Source organism: Moschus berezovskii, chromosome 5 (genome assembly GCF_049115385.1).
Source record: "Moschus berezovskii isolate FMDL1 chromosome 5, NW_MosBer_1.0, whole genome shotgun sequence".
NCBI classification, from domain to species: domain Eukaryota; kingdom Metazoa; phylum Chordata; class Mammalia; order Artiodactyla; family Moschidae; genus Moschus; species Moschus berezovskii.
Genome location: NC_142464.1, coordinates 102,282,844 through 102,300,297, shown reverse-complemented (window position 1 = coordinate 102,300,297; position 17,454 = coordinate 102,282,844). Strand labels below are relative to the sequence as shown.

Here is a 17,454-nt window from a genome sequence, read left to right as displayed (position 1 = left end):
AAATATTTATTATCTTTCTTATCTCTCAACTCACAATGAATGCCCAGAGAAGAGCACTCTGACAATTTTCATTAAGGTCCTCAGTGCTTTCTACATTTTTGACACCTCCATTGATTCACATCAGTGGTACCTTAAATCCTGGCTTTGTGGTCAGTTAAGAAGAGCAGGCATTAGGCTATAAACTTAACTTGGCTTTGTTCTTGTTGTTCAGTTACTAAGTCATGTCCACCTCCTCGTGACCCCATGGACTGCAGCACACCAGGCTTCCTGGTCCTTCACTCTCTCCTGGAGGTTGCTCAAACTCATGTCCATTGAGTCACTGATGCCATCCAACCATCTCAACCTCTGTCACCCCCCTTCTCCTCTTGCTCTCAGTCTTTCCCAGCATCAGGGTCTTTTCCAATGAGTTGGCTCTTTGCATCAGGTGGCCAAAGTACTGGAGCTTCAGCTTCAGCATCAGTCCTTCTAATGAATATTCAGGGTTGATGTCCTTTAGGATTGACTGGTTTGACCTTGCTGTCTAAGGGATTCACAAGAGTCTTCTCCAGCACCACAGTTTGGAAGCATCAGTTCTTTGGCACTCAGCCTTATTTATGGTCCAGTTCTCACATCCATACATGACTACTGGGAAAACCATAACTTTGAGTATACAGACCTTTGTCAGCAAGGTTTTATTCTTAATGTTGCAAATTTTCAGAAGCAGTTGGTTGAGTCTTAACTTTACAATTCATAAATATCATATGTAGAGGGGTGAAAGTGGGGTGAAAGCTCAGAGCCTTTAGTTCACTCTTAGAATTAATTTGACAACAGGTCTTTCATAGGCTAATTCCCCAGCTCTTTAATCAAAGCACTAAAAAACTGGAGTGCATGGCCCCAAGGACTTCTCATGCTCAGCAAGTCAAGATTCTTCATCCGTGAAACAGAGGCTAAGCTAAAGTCTCAAGCTCCTCTAAAATTCTGTATGCTTTAAAAAAATTCTATAATTCCAACTAACTCCTAATACTTTCTTCTAATTCATCAATAATTTCATATTTTTAGTATTAAAACTTAACAATTAGGATATTTTAACATTCACTCAATAAATATTTCATCAAAGTAACAGTTCTTTCTCTCTCTCTCTTTTTTAGCCACACTGTGTTACTTGTGAGGTCTTAGTTCCCCAACCAGAGATTGAACCTGGGCCCTTGGCAGAGAAAACACAAAGTCTTAACCACTGGACCACTGAGAATTCCCCCAAAGTAACAGTTCTTGAGCATCTACTTTGTGAAAAGCAACACCAAAAAAAGATAAGACATGGTCTCTGACCCCAAAATGGAGAGGCAGACACACAGAACAAACTCCAGAAAAAAAAAACCAAAATGAAAATGTACTCTGTGCAAATGCAATAAGAGTATATCTGAGATGGGAAAAAGATGAATTAACATTTAAATAGTTAATGAGAATTCGTCATATCTGAGAGAAATGGCTGAAAACAGAACAGTTGGGAAAGAAAGAAAAGGATTCTTGCTTGGCCTCCCAAACTTGGGGACAAACAAGACAAAGATCAATTCAAGGCATGCTGGAAACTGCAAGTTACAGCATTCCCATCACTGTTTCATAAGAGGAGACATCTCCCCTTGAAGTATAGCCACTTTGAGTGATGAAAGATATGACTATAGAGGTAAATACACTGGATAATTAGAAACAGCAATTTGCTAGAAGAAGTTTCATCAAATTAATGCCTCACTGACTTCTTTGGCAGCTACTTGCCTGGATAAAAAATATAATTCTAGGGCCATAGCAAACTTGGATATATTACTTTCTTGAGTAAATTTATCACATCAGTATTGCAGCAATCCCTTTATTTACATCAAAATAATACAGGGAAAAGTTGAAAGACAGCCTCCAAGTAGATATTAGAAGTTACTCTCTGATTTTCTTTTAACTGCAGCATATTCTTTCTCCACTCAAACCTGCCTGGCTTCCATAATAATCAGCATTGCTTCCCCGGGAGAAAAAATGTCAGTAATAACATATGGTGGGGCGTGGCCTTGTCAGTAACTCCATACTGTGTGTGTGTTTAACATGAGGCACAGACTCATACCTCTCAGAAACTTAGAATGAATTATTTGGAGTTGAACACATGCTGTGTCAAAGAAAAGAGCTCTGTTCATTTTTGGTTGACTTGACATCTATTTAGAGTGGCAAAAATCACAGCAAAAATAAGGTTCTACAAAGGGCTAGAAAACCAACTATCGATGATACTGCTTCATCAGCCCAACTGAAATTCACATTACGTCAGCAGTAAGATAAGATCAACTTTCAATTTCTTCACATTGAATAAGCAAGGTGGTGGTGTATGGGGAGGGGTGGGGTTCTCACTACCTATATTTCTATAAAGAATTTGCATCTAGAGACTAAATGATTGCATCTCCTCAAAATTCACATTTAAACCTAACTGCTAATGTGGGGTGGGACCTCTGGGAGATGATTAGGTCATGATGCTGAATGGAATCATTATTTTATAAAAGAGACTCAAGAGCTCCCTTGTTCCTTCTGCCATGTGCACACAAGGCAAGAAGACAGCCGTCTATGAACCAGGAAGCAGGCCCTCACCAGATTCTGAATCTGCTGGCACCCTGATCTGGGACTCCCCAGCCTCCAAAACTCTGAGAAATAGATGTCCGTTGTTCATAAGCCACCCACTCTCTGGTATCCTGGCAGAGATAAGGCATTCAGGGAGCGCTCCCTGAATATCCTTTAGGTATCCTCTATCCAGGTGGCACTAGTGGTAAAGAAACAGCCTGCCAATGCAGGTGACATCAGAGACACGGGTTTGATCCCTGGGTCGGGAAGATGCCTTGGAGGTGGACATGGCAACCCACTCCAGTGTCCTTGCCTGGAGAATCCCATGGACAGAGGAGACTGGCAGGCTTCAGTTCATAGGGTCACAAAGAGTCGGACAAAACTGAAGCATACATGCACAACTTAGCACACACTCATCCACGCACCCTGTGATCCCCCATCACAAGGGGAAAACGCAAGGTGAAGGCATTAGAGCTCTTCTCCAGCTGTTTTAGTGGTTGTTATTCCCACAACATCATCAGAGTCACATTTACTAAGTGTTTACCATGTGCCAGGTACAATTATAAGCGCTTTTCAAGTATTGAATTATGGAAATAGTTTCTGTCTTTCCAACCACACAGGCCTGATTACACGTGGCACCATCACTGATCCTAATGGACTCTTTCTTTTCTTAATCAAATCAATGCTATGACAATTCTGAAGGAGGTAGAAATCTGGATATCATGCCAGTACACAAATAATCTCATGGATCTCTTCATAAGGGAATATGAGTTAAGCCAAAAAACTGACATACTACAAATACTATACATTTCAAAATACTCAATGTTACTTTATTTTGACCATTTATTGATTTGCACCATTCTTAGTTTATAAAAATTGTTTTCATTCTCTGTAGACAAATGCCCTACAGTAATGTCCTACCAAAGAATTAATTTGTTTCTCACACAAAGAGATCGAAAACAGAAAGCCAAGAAATGTCACCATCCCATGAAGGTTCAGCAAGCTAAGGGGACCTTCAGAGGTGATCATCTCTGGAGACATAATTACTCACAGAAGCCACAGTTGTTCTTCAGCTAGGAAGATCATATGAGCCACAGCTCGTAAAGCCTAAAATTCCCAAACTAATAGAACTCATTTATCACTTGCCACTGATTCCCCACTGGTAAAACTAGATTACTCTGAAATGACAGTCCCAAGAGGAATTGTGAGATTCAACTAGAAAACCAACCCATCAATAAATATGCCACTGAGTGACAGAAGGTGGGGTACATTAAATACATTTATAGATTGTCCTTATCTTCAAGGAAGTTTCAATACAGTTGAAAGAAGTTAAGACACAGAAATATTTCTAAGGTGTTTTAACAACAAGCTATGTACCACAGTGAATGGCAAAGGGCATCCCAAATGAACACTAACCTATTAATTTCCTGCACTCTTTCTTTCATCTTCTCATTTGTTTGGGCTCTTCCCAAAGCAGGGTCTAAAGCAAGGTCAAGGACTCAGGGAAAAGGTAATTCATTTTGAAGATGCCCCACAAAGCATGAGTGAATGGGAGGCAAGAATGACTCAAAGACAGAGGAAAAGCCAGTAAGAAGATGTGTGACAAAGATCAGGGTCAGTTAGGGTTGTTTGCCAGTGGGACCTCTCAGAAGCAAAGAGAATACCTCCCAGAATGTTCATGTGCAGGGCTACAGGCTGAGGCTATTGGTCGAGAATTTCCAGGGGCAATAAACTCTCATACTTACAAGCTGCATTTGCCTGCTGGCCAAACTGACCTCAGTGGTCTGAGAAGGCCCTGAGACAGAAAGTGAAAAGAGACTTCCTGGCGATTAAGGTCAGGCACTCTTAATGTTGAACCTGAACTTGCATGAATCATGAAACAGCCAATCCCCAAAAGAAGTACCTGAAAGCAGAGGCAGGTGAAGGAGAAGTGATACGAATCTCGAAAGCACTGTTACCCAGTCCTGCTCTAAAAGTGTTGTGTGACTTCTCTGATCACCTGTGAATATTCAATCCACTCTCTTCTCTGATGTTCCTTTGTCTCAGGCCTTCTTACTCGGATGTATGTATCTGAAACAAGCTACATTTTCTATCCAACAAATGCTTAACTTCTGAGCTTTTCCACTTTAAAATTCCTTCACAATGCCATGTATCATTTTTTATAATTATTCAGTTAATAGAATACTGATATGTTAGGATCCTCGGGAGAAAAAAAGATGATGGTGATGAGAATCATGATGATGATGGTGACAATGATGATGATTATAAAACAATAACTACCAATTATTAACATCTTCTTATGTGCCAGTCCTTTACATGGATGAGCACATTAAACCTCCGTGACAATTCTTCGAACCATCTACCCTATTTTACAGATGTTTTTCCACCGATATATAAAGAAATTCAGTAACTTTCCCTAGATCACACAAATATTAAGTAGAGGAGTCAGGATTTGAACCTAGACAATTTGACTCCAAGAGCCCAGGCTAACATTGCAGGAAGGATGGGGTGGGAGGAGAGATAAAATTACCACAGTGAAGCAATAAGCAGGGTTATGAATGCTTAGTCGCTCAGTCGTGTCCAACTCTTTGCAAACCCATGGACTGTAGCAAGTTTAATGAAGTAAAAACAATGAGCTGCCTGTAGACGCATAAGGATAATAAGAACTTTTGCAAAGTTCTGCAAAACCTCATCTAAAACAACCAGAACATACTATCTCCAGAATCTCATTCACATTTCTGCTCCACTTTGTCTCAATCATTGGCCACCCCACTGTGTTTTTCAAACCCTCCTTCCTTGCAACAGATTTTTACTCATTTTTTACTTCAGTTTCAAAAAGTCTACAAATAACACCTATGGAATTCCATGCTTTAATTTAAATTCTACAGGGAAAAAACTCTTCTTCAAGCCCTAAAAGATGACGTTTGAGTTTCCAGAAATTATTATTCCAAATCCTTCATCACCATTTCTGAGGATCAGTGCTGCCGTGACGTGCTCAGTCATGTCTGACTCTTTGCAACCTCATGGACTGCAGCTGGCCAGGCCTCTCTGTCCATGAGATTCTCCAGGCAAGAACACTGGAGCAGGTTGCTATTTCCTCCTCCAGGGGATCTTCCAGACCCAGGGATAGAACCCACATCTCTTGCATCTCCTGCATTGACGGGCAGATTCTTTACCAAATCAGAGAATATATGAAAATGTAGTGTGCAGCCACAGTATGCAACCACTACTTGCAGTACTGTAAAATATATGCCCATGGACACGATCAAGACAAAGTTCAAGAAACCAATTCAAAAACAAAAGGAAATCTCTAAATTTAGCTCAGGGATTTAACTTTGAACACCAAGATGAAGGGTAAAATAAAAGGTATAATAAGAGGATGTACTGATTATTTCAGAGTATATAATTATTTAATCTTTCTAAAGACTTCTAACAAGGTTTCACATCAAAGACTAAGAACAAATTAGCAAGGGTCCAGAACACTTTAATTATTCATTCAGTAAACTTTTTGAGTTAATACTATGTTCTAGAATAGATGCTTTACTGCCCTAGATACTATATATACTGTAATCAATAAGACATGGTTGTTATAAATAAGGAAGTGTCCCTGAGATTAAAAAAGAAGAAGAAATGAGCCTTTCTCTAGATGAAAATAACGCACAGATTCCCAGGACCTTAGAGTGGAAACAATTTTCTTTCAACACTTTTAAATGTTACTTTAACAAATTTTAACATTGTTCTGATTTTTCTAATACACCAGACAACATTAACTTCCTTAATAAAATGCAATAAAATGCCAGCCTAACAAAAGATCTCAGAAGCTCAGTGACAACGCAGACAACTGGTAGACAAGAAATAATGAGCAGACTGTCGTACATTTAGGAAAATTCAACCGAAATTACATGTGGAAGATTACATGTGTTTGGACCTACAAAAGCAACCAGACAGTCACTGAGGGTCACCCCTCGTGTTGGTCTGCTAGTGTTAGTCACTCAGTTGTGTCCAACTCTTTGCCACCCCATTGACTGTAGCCCACCAGGCTCCTCTGTCCAAGGGATTTTCCAGGCAAGAATACTGGAGTGGGTTGCCATTTCCTTCTCCATGGGATCTTCCTGACTCAGAAACTGAACGTGGGTTTCCTGCACTGCAGGCAGATTCTTTACTATCTGAGCCACCAGGGAAGCCCCCTGGTCTGCTAAGGCTGCCATAACAAAACACCACAGGTGGAGGGGCTCCATAGTTCTGGAGCCTGGAAAGACCAAGGTCAAGGGTGCACCCGACCAGGTTTCTCTGAAGAGCTCTTTCTGACTTGAAGATGGCTGCCTTCTCACAGTGTACTCACACTTCCTTTTCTGGTACATGAGCGTTGACCTCAGGTAGGGGCAGGGATCAGGCAATGACAAACCACTCCAGTACTCTTGCCTAGAAAATCCCATGGATGGAGGAAACTGGTAGGCTGCAGTCCGTGGGGTCGCTAAGGGTCAGACACAACTGAGCAACTTCACTTTCACTTTTCACTTTCACACATTGGAAAAGGAAATGGCAACCCACTCCAGTGTTCTTGCCTGGAGAATCCCAGGGATGGGGGAGCCTGGTGGGCTTCCGTCTATGGGGTCACACAGAGTCGGACACGACTGAAGTGACTTAGCAGCAGCAGCAGCAGGGGCAGGGATCAGAGAGCAGAGGAACAGTCTCTGCTGTCACTTCCTCTTCTTATAAGGGCATCATTCCAACCAGATCAGGACCACCCTGATGACTTCATTTAATCTTAATGATAAGACTTCCCAGATGACTCAGTGGTAAAGAATCCACCTGCCAATGCAGGAGACATAAGAGATCGAAGTTCAATTCCTGGGTCCGGAAGATCCTCTGGAAAAAGAAATGGCAACCCACTCCAGTATTCTTGCCTGGAAAATCCCATGGACAAAGGAGCCTGTCTACAGCCTGTGGGATCACAAGAGTGGGACAAGACGGAGCTACTAATGCTTTCGCTATCACTTCTGCAGAGGCCCTAGAGCCAAATATATTCACATTGGGGGTTGGGGCTTCAACACACAAATTCCGGCAGACAATTCAATACACAGCATCCCTTAAAGTTGTCAACCTAGTATACGGCTACAGAACAAAAGCACACAAAAAATTGATTTATTCAATCATTAAAATAACATTTATTAAGTAAATAATCTGCTTCAGATACTATGTTGTGCTGTGAAGAGGAAAGAATGAAGGGAGAGAGGGAGAGGTTAGAGAGCCTGCCTTGACTACAGTACATTCTAGTCGATAGTGGTAAACAGTAAATAACCAAACAACTTAATAAAGACTAACCAGCGGTGGGTGGGGGTGATGGGGGAGGGAGCAGGGAGAGGGAAGAGTCTCTCTGAGGGAGTGATTTTACGTTGAGATCTTGAAAGAAGAGAGGGAGTCGATCACTTGAGGTTTCTGGGGAGAGTGTTTCAAGAAAAAAGAATGGACATGCAAAATGTGAGTTAGTAATAAGCTTGGCACATGTGAGGAAAAGAAGCCATGGTGGCTGAGCTGCATAGGTGAGCAATGTGAGATGAGGTCCAAGAAGGAGGTGGGGAGATGTAGATCATGGTAGCGGGTTTGCATTTAGACTACTTACAACAGAGGGGCACTGGAGGGCATTACACAGGGGAGGGGCCTGACCTGACTACACTGAGGTCAGCTGGGTATTCTGCAGCCAGGAAAGGATATGGCCGGGCAACAGTAGAAAGAGAAAAATCAGGTTAGAAAGCTAGTATGTCAGTTCGGCGAAACATGATGGGTATTCAGGAGTAGGGTTGAGGTAATGGACTAGAAAGGACTTAGTATCTGTTTTAGGGAATAGAAGCATAAGATATGATCATGGATTGGAGGGTAGAGTTATTAAAAAAAAACTACAAGATTTATCTTAAGCTGAAAATTATATGAGATGGAGGGAAATGGGAAGAAACAGGTTGTGAACAAGCTATGGAATCAAGGGTTCTCTCTTGAACTTGTGGAGTCAGAAGATCCACTAGACATGCAAATTGTTGTCATTCAGCGGGTCCGACTCTTTGCGACCCCATGGGCTACAGGCTTCCCTGTCCTTTACTATCTCCCGGAATTTGCTCAAACTCATGTCCATTGAGTTGGTGATGCCATCCAGCCATCAAATGGAGATGTTCCTTCTGTGTCCACACGGGACGGATCAGGGATAGAGGAAGGCACTGGTGAGTCAGTATATAGATGACATAGCTGGAGCCCCAGAGCTGGATGGGAACCTAGGCAGAGCCCATATACAGCTAAAAAGGCTGGTCCACAACAGTGCCCGAGGCACACTGAATTCAGAGGAGAAAGAGGCAGCAAACACATCCTCAGGGTGATAAAAACCACGTCCTTACCTTCTCCTCACACCACGTTCTGAACCTGGACTACTGAGAGCACATTTCCAACCTCTCTACTGAAGAGCAATACGGAAGATTCCAAGAAGCGCAAGAAAAGTCATCAAGAGAGTGAAAGCCAGTCATAGGAATATTAAGGGAAACAATTAAGGCTGCCCAATATGACCAAAGCAAACCAAGATGGTGCACTGACTCGCTCATTAATTCCCAACATAACTAAGTAAGAAGCGCACATCTTACCCCTCAGTTTTGAAAGATGAAACTTAAGTGCAATGAAAATGAAGATATTGTGTCCACAGCTGTGCATTTTAATGAGATGTGCTACCATCTGTGATCAGATAAATCAGGAGAAGAGAAGCGTACAGGTAAATACATCAGAACTGGAAGCAGATGATGGGTATTCCAAGGCAAGCCCCCAGTGACTTCCTGTCTTGTTTAGCACAGACAAGCCCTTAATCCCACTCTGTGTCTCACTTGCAATTCAATGAAAATGCCACAAAGCCTCTTCACCTGGACAAAGCTAATTAGTTAACAGCTGGAAATAAAACCACATCTGTAGAGCATGTGCTTCGAGCTGTTTTCCACCTCTGGTGCTGTTTTTATGACTGTCCATTCACGCTGCTGCTTTCTTATGGCCACTTATAATTGAGGGCAGTGGGCAGAGTAATGCCAACTATCTACTCAGGGACTGAGCTCATGACCATGGTATCAGGGAACTTTCACTGGAACAACGCAGAAAATTCCACATCACAGAGTCAGTATCTAGAGGAAATTCAAAGTGCAAAACTCTTCTGTGATAGTTTCATGTCGTAACTTGGCTGGGCTGGAGTCCCCAGGTATTCTTTCAAACACTAATTTAGGTGTCACGGTGATGATATTTTGTAGAGATGATTAATATCTACAAGCTGTTGACTGGGGAGATTATGCTCAATAATCTGGGTGTACCAGATCCAAGCAGTTGAAAGGCCTCAAGAGAAGAGCTGAGGTTTCCCTGAGAAAGAAGAGATTTCATGATGGACTGCAGAGTCCACGGGCCTAGCCAGAGCTCACAATCTGTACAGGCCAATTCCGTGCATAACTAACTAACTAAATACATGTGTCTCTGTGTGTGTGTGTGTGTGTGTGTGTGTGTGTGTATTCTACTTGTTCTGTTTTTCTGGTGGAACTCTGACTTATACATTTGCCCTTTCTCCATAAAGAAGTCAAGCTTATGTAAATGCATACCACTACAACTTCCATAGAAGAGAAAGAGGTAAGTAACTCCCCTCTCATATGGGAGGCAAAGGCTAACAGCATTGCTGTTGATGGGTGATGAAGACCCTAGTCAGAAAACTTCCACCTATTAGTCATATGCTCATGTATTTGGCAAATTCAAATTTAGGTCTTATTTTATTGTACAGCCCAAAGCACCTCCCTGTGGAATCTCACAAATAGAAACAAGTACAAAATCTAAGGGGCTCCCAGGTGGCGCTAGTGGTAAAGAACCCACCTGCCAATGCAGAAGACATAAGAGACGCAGGTTCAATCCCTGGGTCAGGAAGATCTCCTGGAGGTGGGCATGGCAACCACTCCAGTATTCTTGCCTGTAGAATCCCATGGACAGAGAAGTCTGGTGGGATATAGTTCATAGGGTCGCAAGGAATCAGACACAATTGAAACAACTTAGTATGCATATATAAAAATCTAACGCTGATGCTGTCTGTAAATCAGTTTTAGTTCCATGAGTTTAGTCCCTTGAGCTCTCCGCTGAGAAATGCCTGAGCAGACAGTGACCATCTGGGGCTGTATGCTATGGAGACAAAGTTTGGTGGAGTGATTCCTTCTCCAAAGAGCAAATAGCTAGTTCAGTTTTCTGCCTATCACCCCTCCTCGCCTGTGCAAGGGAAGTCTACAAATCATCATCCTAACCAATGGGAAGGGCAGGTGTAAGGGTGACTTCATCCTCTGGTTGGTTGCCCAGATGACCAAAATGACAAGGCCAGAGGCTCCCTCCCCTCTTACCATTCCATGTATGTCCCTTCTTAAACATCACGCTCAGTTAAAGGGTTCATTTTTCTAGTAGAGGAACACAGTGAGAAACGCACAAGTAGTCTTGCAGCTCTGTTTGGACCTCCAACATCAAAAAGGAAGCTGAGCTCATGTGTTCCATTCAGCACCCCTTTCCACGTTTTGTATACAGAACTGACCACAGTTTCTCTTTACGTGCACCAACATTTTCACTTGTGCATTCATTCACTCAGATATATTTATTGAGTGCTTTAGAAGAAACCAAAGTAAATCAGTCCAGAGTTTAGGCTCGAGGATTTGAAGAGTAGCTAGATGCATATATGGTTGTAATACAAGTTGGCATAAAATAAACAGATAAAAATTCTGCAGGAGTTTACACATAGTTAGGCATGGTGAGGGTGACGGAACGAAAAGAAGAGGAACACAGAAAAGTTATGGCCTGATATACTGAGAGCTTTTACCTCACGGGAGACAGACACCAAACTCAGATCTTCTTGTTATTTTTATATTTAGTTGCCACCAGAAAAGTATTTAATCAGAACATAATTTTGATATGGTCTATAGGGAAATCACCAAAGAATAGGACTGTGACACCATCTGTATAATAATTTGAGTCACTTTGCATACTGCTGCTCTGGTCTGGCTGACAAATCTGATATATACTATATACTAGTCTATCTTTAAAAACTACATCTATATAAAGAGACAGGGCAAGAGCCCAAGAAGGTCTTGACCTGGCAAATGCTAATAAGCCTCCTGTGATCCAAGCTTAGTTGGCTGGCTTCAAATTAATACAGACTTTCACAGAGTTCACAAGTGACAGGTTTTATGATAAATAGAGTACTTCAGTAAAAATGCTATTAAATATATGTGAAGCCTTGAACAGATGGCATTTATAATAGATATCCCTGATAACTGATCACCATTTAGTATTCTCTGGCCCAGCCTCATATCAAGGTTTCATGATTCTAGAAGGCAAAAAAAAGTATGAGCAAGATCTTAATTTCCCAAGCAGTCTGTCAAACAGCTGTTTCTCACTGCTCTATAAAATCAGCCATTCATCAAAGCTGTTTTTAAGGAAAGGGAAAATTAAATTTATATCTGAATCTTCTGCAAGTTGAACCATAGGTTACTAATTTCCTGACCTATTTATTCTGAAAACCCCAAGTTTCCAATGTTACTGAAGAGTTATGTATCTTATCAGATCACCCTCTCTCTCCTATGGGCAGCTGTAGAATGTTTAACAAAGGGGTTAAGATCCTTTAGGAGTCATGAGGCCCAAAAAAGCAACTAGGATCAGCAGGTTAATAGGCCAGGGTCAGCAAAGAGGACAGCCTCCAAGGGACCCACAGATATATTTTCAATAGAAAATGCCAAATTAAGCCTGGACTTGAAATGTGGGTCATCAGGATAGAAACAAGAAATAAAAACATGGACATCATAAGACAGATGAGTCTAAATCAAGGGCTGATGATTTTCAAGAAGTGGACTGCTGCTGCTGCTGCTGTTAAGTCACTTCAGTCGTGTCCGACTCTGTGTGACCCCATAGACGGCAGCCCACCAGGCTCCCCCTTTCCTGGGATTCTCCAGGCAAGAACACTGGAGTGGGTTGCCATTTCCTTCTCCAATGTGTGAAAGTGAAAAGTGAAAGTGAAGTCGCTCAGTCGTGTCCGACCCTTAGCGACCCCACGGACTGCAGCCCACCAGGCTCCTCCATCCATGGGGTTTTCTAGGCAAGAAGTGGACAAATTACCCTTATTTATTAGCAGTCTATGCATCAGAGATTTTGTTTCTCCTAACTCCGGGAGTTGGTGATGGACAGGGAGGCCTGGCGTGCTGTGATTCATGGGGTCGCAAAGAGTCGGACACAACTGAGTGACTGAACTGAACTGAACTGACCTGCCTTAGGGCATCCCAGGTGGCACTAGTGGTAAAGAACCCACCTGCCAATGCAGGAGACTTAAGAAATGCTGGTTCGCTCCCTGGGTCTGGAAGATCCTCTGGAGAAGGAAATGGCAACCCACTCCAGTATTCTTACCTGGAGAATCCCACGGACAGAGGAGCCTGGTAGGTTACAGTCCTTGGGGTCACACAGAGTAGGACACGACTAAAACGACTGATCTGCTGTACGTGTAGATATTTTTAAATGCTAACCAAACTAATGCATGTTCTAAAATTAGGACCATATGACAATCAACCAGTCAGCAATGCAAGGCATCTGGGCTCCACTTGTTGGAGCACGTTTTCCAACAATCAAGAAAAGCAAATAACTTTATTGCACTAAAACATACAGACACACACACACATACACAAGTATCCTCTGAAATACCCTGAGGTTAAAAAAGGCAGACCTCTGCAGTGAAGAAAAAAGAGACTCAAAAAAACAGACTCAAAACCACCTGCAAGTTTATTCGAAAAGGCTAGCAACCAACCTGCAATCTATAAACTCTGGCACAAATACATTCTGTCCAGATTCCGCAAGACAATAATCTTGATAAATCAAGCTTACTTTAATAAAGCTCAACCCAATAAAAGAGCTACATACTATAAACCACTTCGATCAGTTGACCGCATTCCACCGTAGCTGCACTCTGCTGAATGACAGGGACTCCCACCATAGATAGGCCTACACAAGATACGCCCAGAGCTCTGCAAAGAGTTGTTACTCAATTGTAGGGCAGTGTTAACTGTCAGTACTGGCCTGGTTAACAGTTTTGAAAAGCGATCACTCTTACAGCACCAGCATGGTAGACAGTCCCGGGATTGAATGCAGGGCACCATTTACTAACTGCATGATCCAAGATAAATTACTTGACCTGTGTTTGCTAAAAAAATGAAGATTTCATGGTCTTTTACGTCAACTTGGCTGGACTCAATTATGAGGATGGAGGAGAGGGTAAAGCAACACACAAACCTCGCTCCAGTTATTCAACCAAGCGCTAACCAAGGTCTGCTGCGAGGGGATTTTGCAGATGTAATTGAAGTCCCTAATTGGTTGATGTTAAGTCAGGGACATCATCTTCAATGGGCCTGCACCAATTTGGTGAGCCCTTATAAGGGACCGGGCTCTTCCTGGCGAACAAGACACCAAACAACAGCTGGGTCTACGACTGAATGCGCCTTCTCTAGGTTTTTTCTTCCTGATTGCGGGCGCACAAGAGCTGCAGCCTATGCCCAGGATTACAGACTGCCCATGACTGTCCCTTCCCAACCGCCTATTCTATGGATACAGATATGCTTAACTAGCCCCTGTATTCATGTAGATCAACATGGTTGTAATTTATCTCTTAATTGTATCTCCTATTGGTTTTCTTTCTCCAGTGAAACCTGACTTTATGGGGAATAACTATATGTATATCACAGGCTTACTATTAGGATTAAACGTGATTGTTGAAAAAGTATGGAGAACAGAGCTTCTCAGATTCTACTGTGAGTACAAATCACCAGGGATACAGATTGAGTCAGCAGGTCTGGGTGGGGCCTGAGGGCCTGCATTCCTAACAAGCTCCCAGTGGACACTAACACTGCTGATCAATGGACCCAGTTTAACCAGTAAGAGCCATCCTAAAACATTATGCTCGCGCTCAGCTGCTCTGTCACGTCTGACTCCTTTGTGACCCCATGGACTGTAGCCCCCTAGGCTCCACTGTCCATGGGATTCCTAGGCAAGAATACTGGAGTGGGTTGCCATTTCCTTCTCCAGAAGATCTTCTCGACTCTGGGATTAAACCGGCATCTTCTGCATTGGCAGGAAGGTTCTTTACCACTGAGCCATCTGGGAAAACACAGTATGCAGTAAATAAATGCTAGTTTGCTTTCCCCATACGATCTCTTCGCTCTCATAATTTTCATGTTTCTGGGTTTGTTTTTCCTTTTTAATTAATTAACACATTTGAAATACATAATACATTGACCATCGAATGCTCTGGATGGCTATAATATATAAACATAAATTTGAAAAGCCACAAGGAAAGTAAAAACAAACCAGAAAAGATAGCAAATACTAAATAATGCCCCCCCATACCTTATGCTCAGAACTAGAGACTGATCACAGAAGTCTGCCTTGTTATAACCCAATTGCTAGAAGATACATTTTAACACCAAAACTAAAGAGATCATTTGAACAGTAGAGTAAGGCAAGGCCACGGTCTACAGGGGCCAAAACAGAGCACAGTCAAATACTAACAGGGGAACAATGGAATATATACATTCTCTGGGCACAGTCAGCACAGTCCTGACCCATCTTGCAGGAAAGATGGTTCACCTATCTGAATGTGGTCTTGATTTCAGGGGAAGCCAAAACCACTCTAATACTTCCCTCTGTCCCTTACCGAGTGACTGTTAATATTTTGTGATAATAGCTTTGTTCTTAGGGTTTAAGGCTTAGCTCCCTTGGGAATAAAAATACCCTTGGGGAAAAATACAGATGTGAGCTTCAGAAACCGTGAGCTTTGTGACCACATCCATGCCCACCATTCAGTCCATTGCTCTTACTAGCCCATGAAATGGCACCTACTGAAGAAGTCAATGGTCTCCTTACAGAAGCCCAGTGACCAGATAAGTCCAGATCTGGCCTGACCCCTCTACCACCCTGAACACCATCGGCCCCTGTCTTGACCTCTGTGACTTCCTCATGATTCCCTCCTGGTTTTCCTCCTATACTTCCAGCTGCTCCCAGGCTCCTTCTCCAGCTCCCCCTCTCCTTCTGGGCACCCCTCCCAGACTGAGTCCCTGTTTTTCTCCCTCCCATCCATTCCTAAGCTTTCCTCTGCTGCTGGTGACTCCCAAGTCACCTCCACCCTGAGCCGAGAGCTCTCAGCCTTCAGGGCATCTTAACTTAGATGTGCACAAGTACCTCGGACTCCAAAGGACCCAAATCAAAGTTAGTGTCATTCTCTCTAAACCTACTCTCCTCATGCCTCTATTTAGCTAACTAGCATCACCATCCACTCAGAGAAAGAAAATCAGAGACCCAGGAGGGAGTCCTCACTTCTTCCTTGCCTGGTTACCTCTTTCTCATATTTTAAGATCCAGCTGCTGCCTCTCATATGCGACCTTCCTTAACTTGCCCTGATCTAGGTAACGTTCCACTGCTCAACGCTCCCTGTATATATCTCCACTGCAGGACTTATCTCCTGGTAATATAACTAGAAAAAAACAACTTGGCTGCCCCTGTCATGTATTCTCCTTTACAGCATTCCTAAGCTTTTCCTTTATAGCATTTCTTATGCATATAATTCTGTGGTTATTTGCATAATCATTCACTGTCCATCTCCCCCCCTAGACTAAAGATTTCATAACATTAGGATATATCTAGCTTATTTTATACACCCACCAGCCCATCCAGTGCCTGAGACACTCCTTATGCTCTATTTGTTAGTGAATGACTGTTTACCTCTATGTCTCCTCTACTATACTGGGAATCCCTTAAGAATAGGAACTGACTATTGTTTCTATATTCCTAGTGTTTAGCACATAGTAAACACTTGATCAATGTTGGTTGGTTAAATGTACTGTGCTCAGTCATTTGAGTCATCGCCCACTCTTTGTGACCCCATGGACTGTAGCCCATCAGGCTCCTCTGTCCATGGAATTCTCCAGGCAAGAATACTGGAGTGGGTTGCCATTCCATTCTCCAGGGAATCTTCCTAACCAAGGTATTGAACCTGAATCTCCTGCCTCTCCTGCATTGCGGGTGGATTCTTCACTGCTGAGCCACCAGGAAAGCCCTGGTTGGTTAAATAAATTCGTATAAATATAATGGTATCACCAGAAGTTAAAGAGCAAGCTTCATATATACAAGACTGTTAATCAAATCTTTTCAGCCACATCTATCCATGGATCCCAATTGCCACAGCATCCTTATAGCATCTGCCTAACCCCCAGCCCCATGCCTCCCTAGGGCAGTTAGTATTTACCGGGCCATCAGAGATGACATTTATATCCATTTGTCTCACAAGTGTCTGCCAGTAAGCACTTTAAATGCCTAGAGACGGGCAAAAGGTGTCTTTTAACAGCATCAGGCCTTATTCTACCTTCAGATGAAAGTAAATCCTCTGAGGTAAGTTATTTGGACTAAATAAATATCTAGACTCTCCCCTTTATTTACCTTCTCTGGATTTCTGTACGCATGACATGTTCAAAGTTTATAGGGATGTCATTTTAAATATATTTTCTGGAGCAGGGAAAGAGTCGCTATTCCAAGCTCCACATTATAAACAGTTTTACGCAACGAAGATTTTTAATGAAACACTTTCTGCTCATTCAGGGGAATTCCACTTTCTTTCATCCCAAGCCTGAGGAGACTGTGAGCAATGTCTAGGCTAAACACGCCTCACTACCTGCTGGCACTGGATATGAAAAAGAAGAGGCCACCACAGGTGCCATCTCTGCGGAGAGCCAGATGTCAAGAAAGAGCCCCCAGGCGGAAAGAATGAGAGGAATGCAAATGACCCCAAAGGGGGCCTGTGCTGTGGATACACTTTGAGTGAGAACAACT

The 17,454-nt window shown here is 42.6% G+C and overlaps 1 protein-coding gene across 2 annotated transcripts in view; it reads right to left on the bottom strand.

Annotated features, from left to right (window-relative positions):
* Nucleotides 1-17,454, bottom strand: part of FRAS1 (Fraser extracellular matrix complex subunit 1) — a 533,887-nt gene that overhangs the window by 381,566 nt on the left and 134,867 nt on the right. Inside the window, exon 1 of one of the 2 annotated variants that reach the window (XM_055434122.2) lies at nucleotides 12,994-15,144. The exons of the other annotated variant lie outside the window; for it this stretch is intronic. The gene's annotated coding sequence lies outside the window, so the exon portion shown is untranslated. Of the gene's footprint in view, nucleotides 1-12,993; nucleotides 15,145-17,454 lie in introns of those variants that run through there. 2 annotated transcript variants of the gene reach the window in all.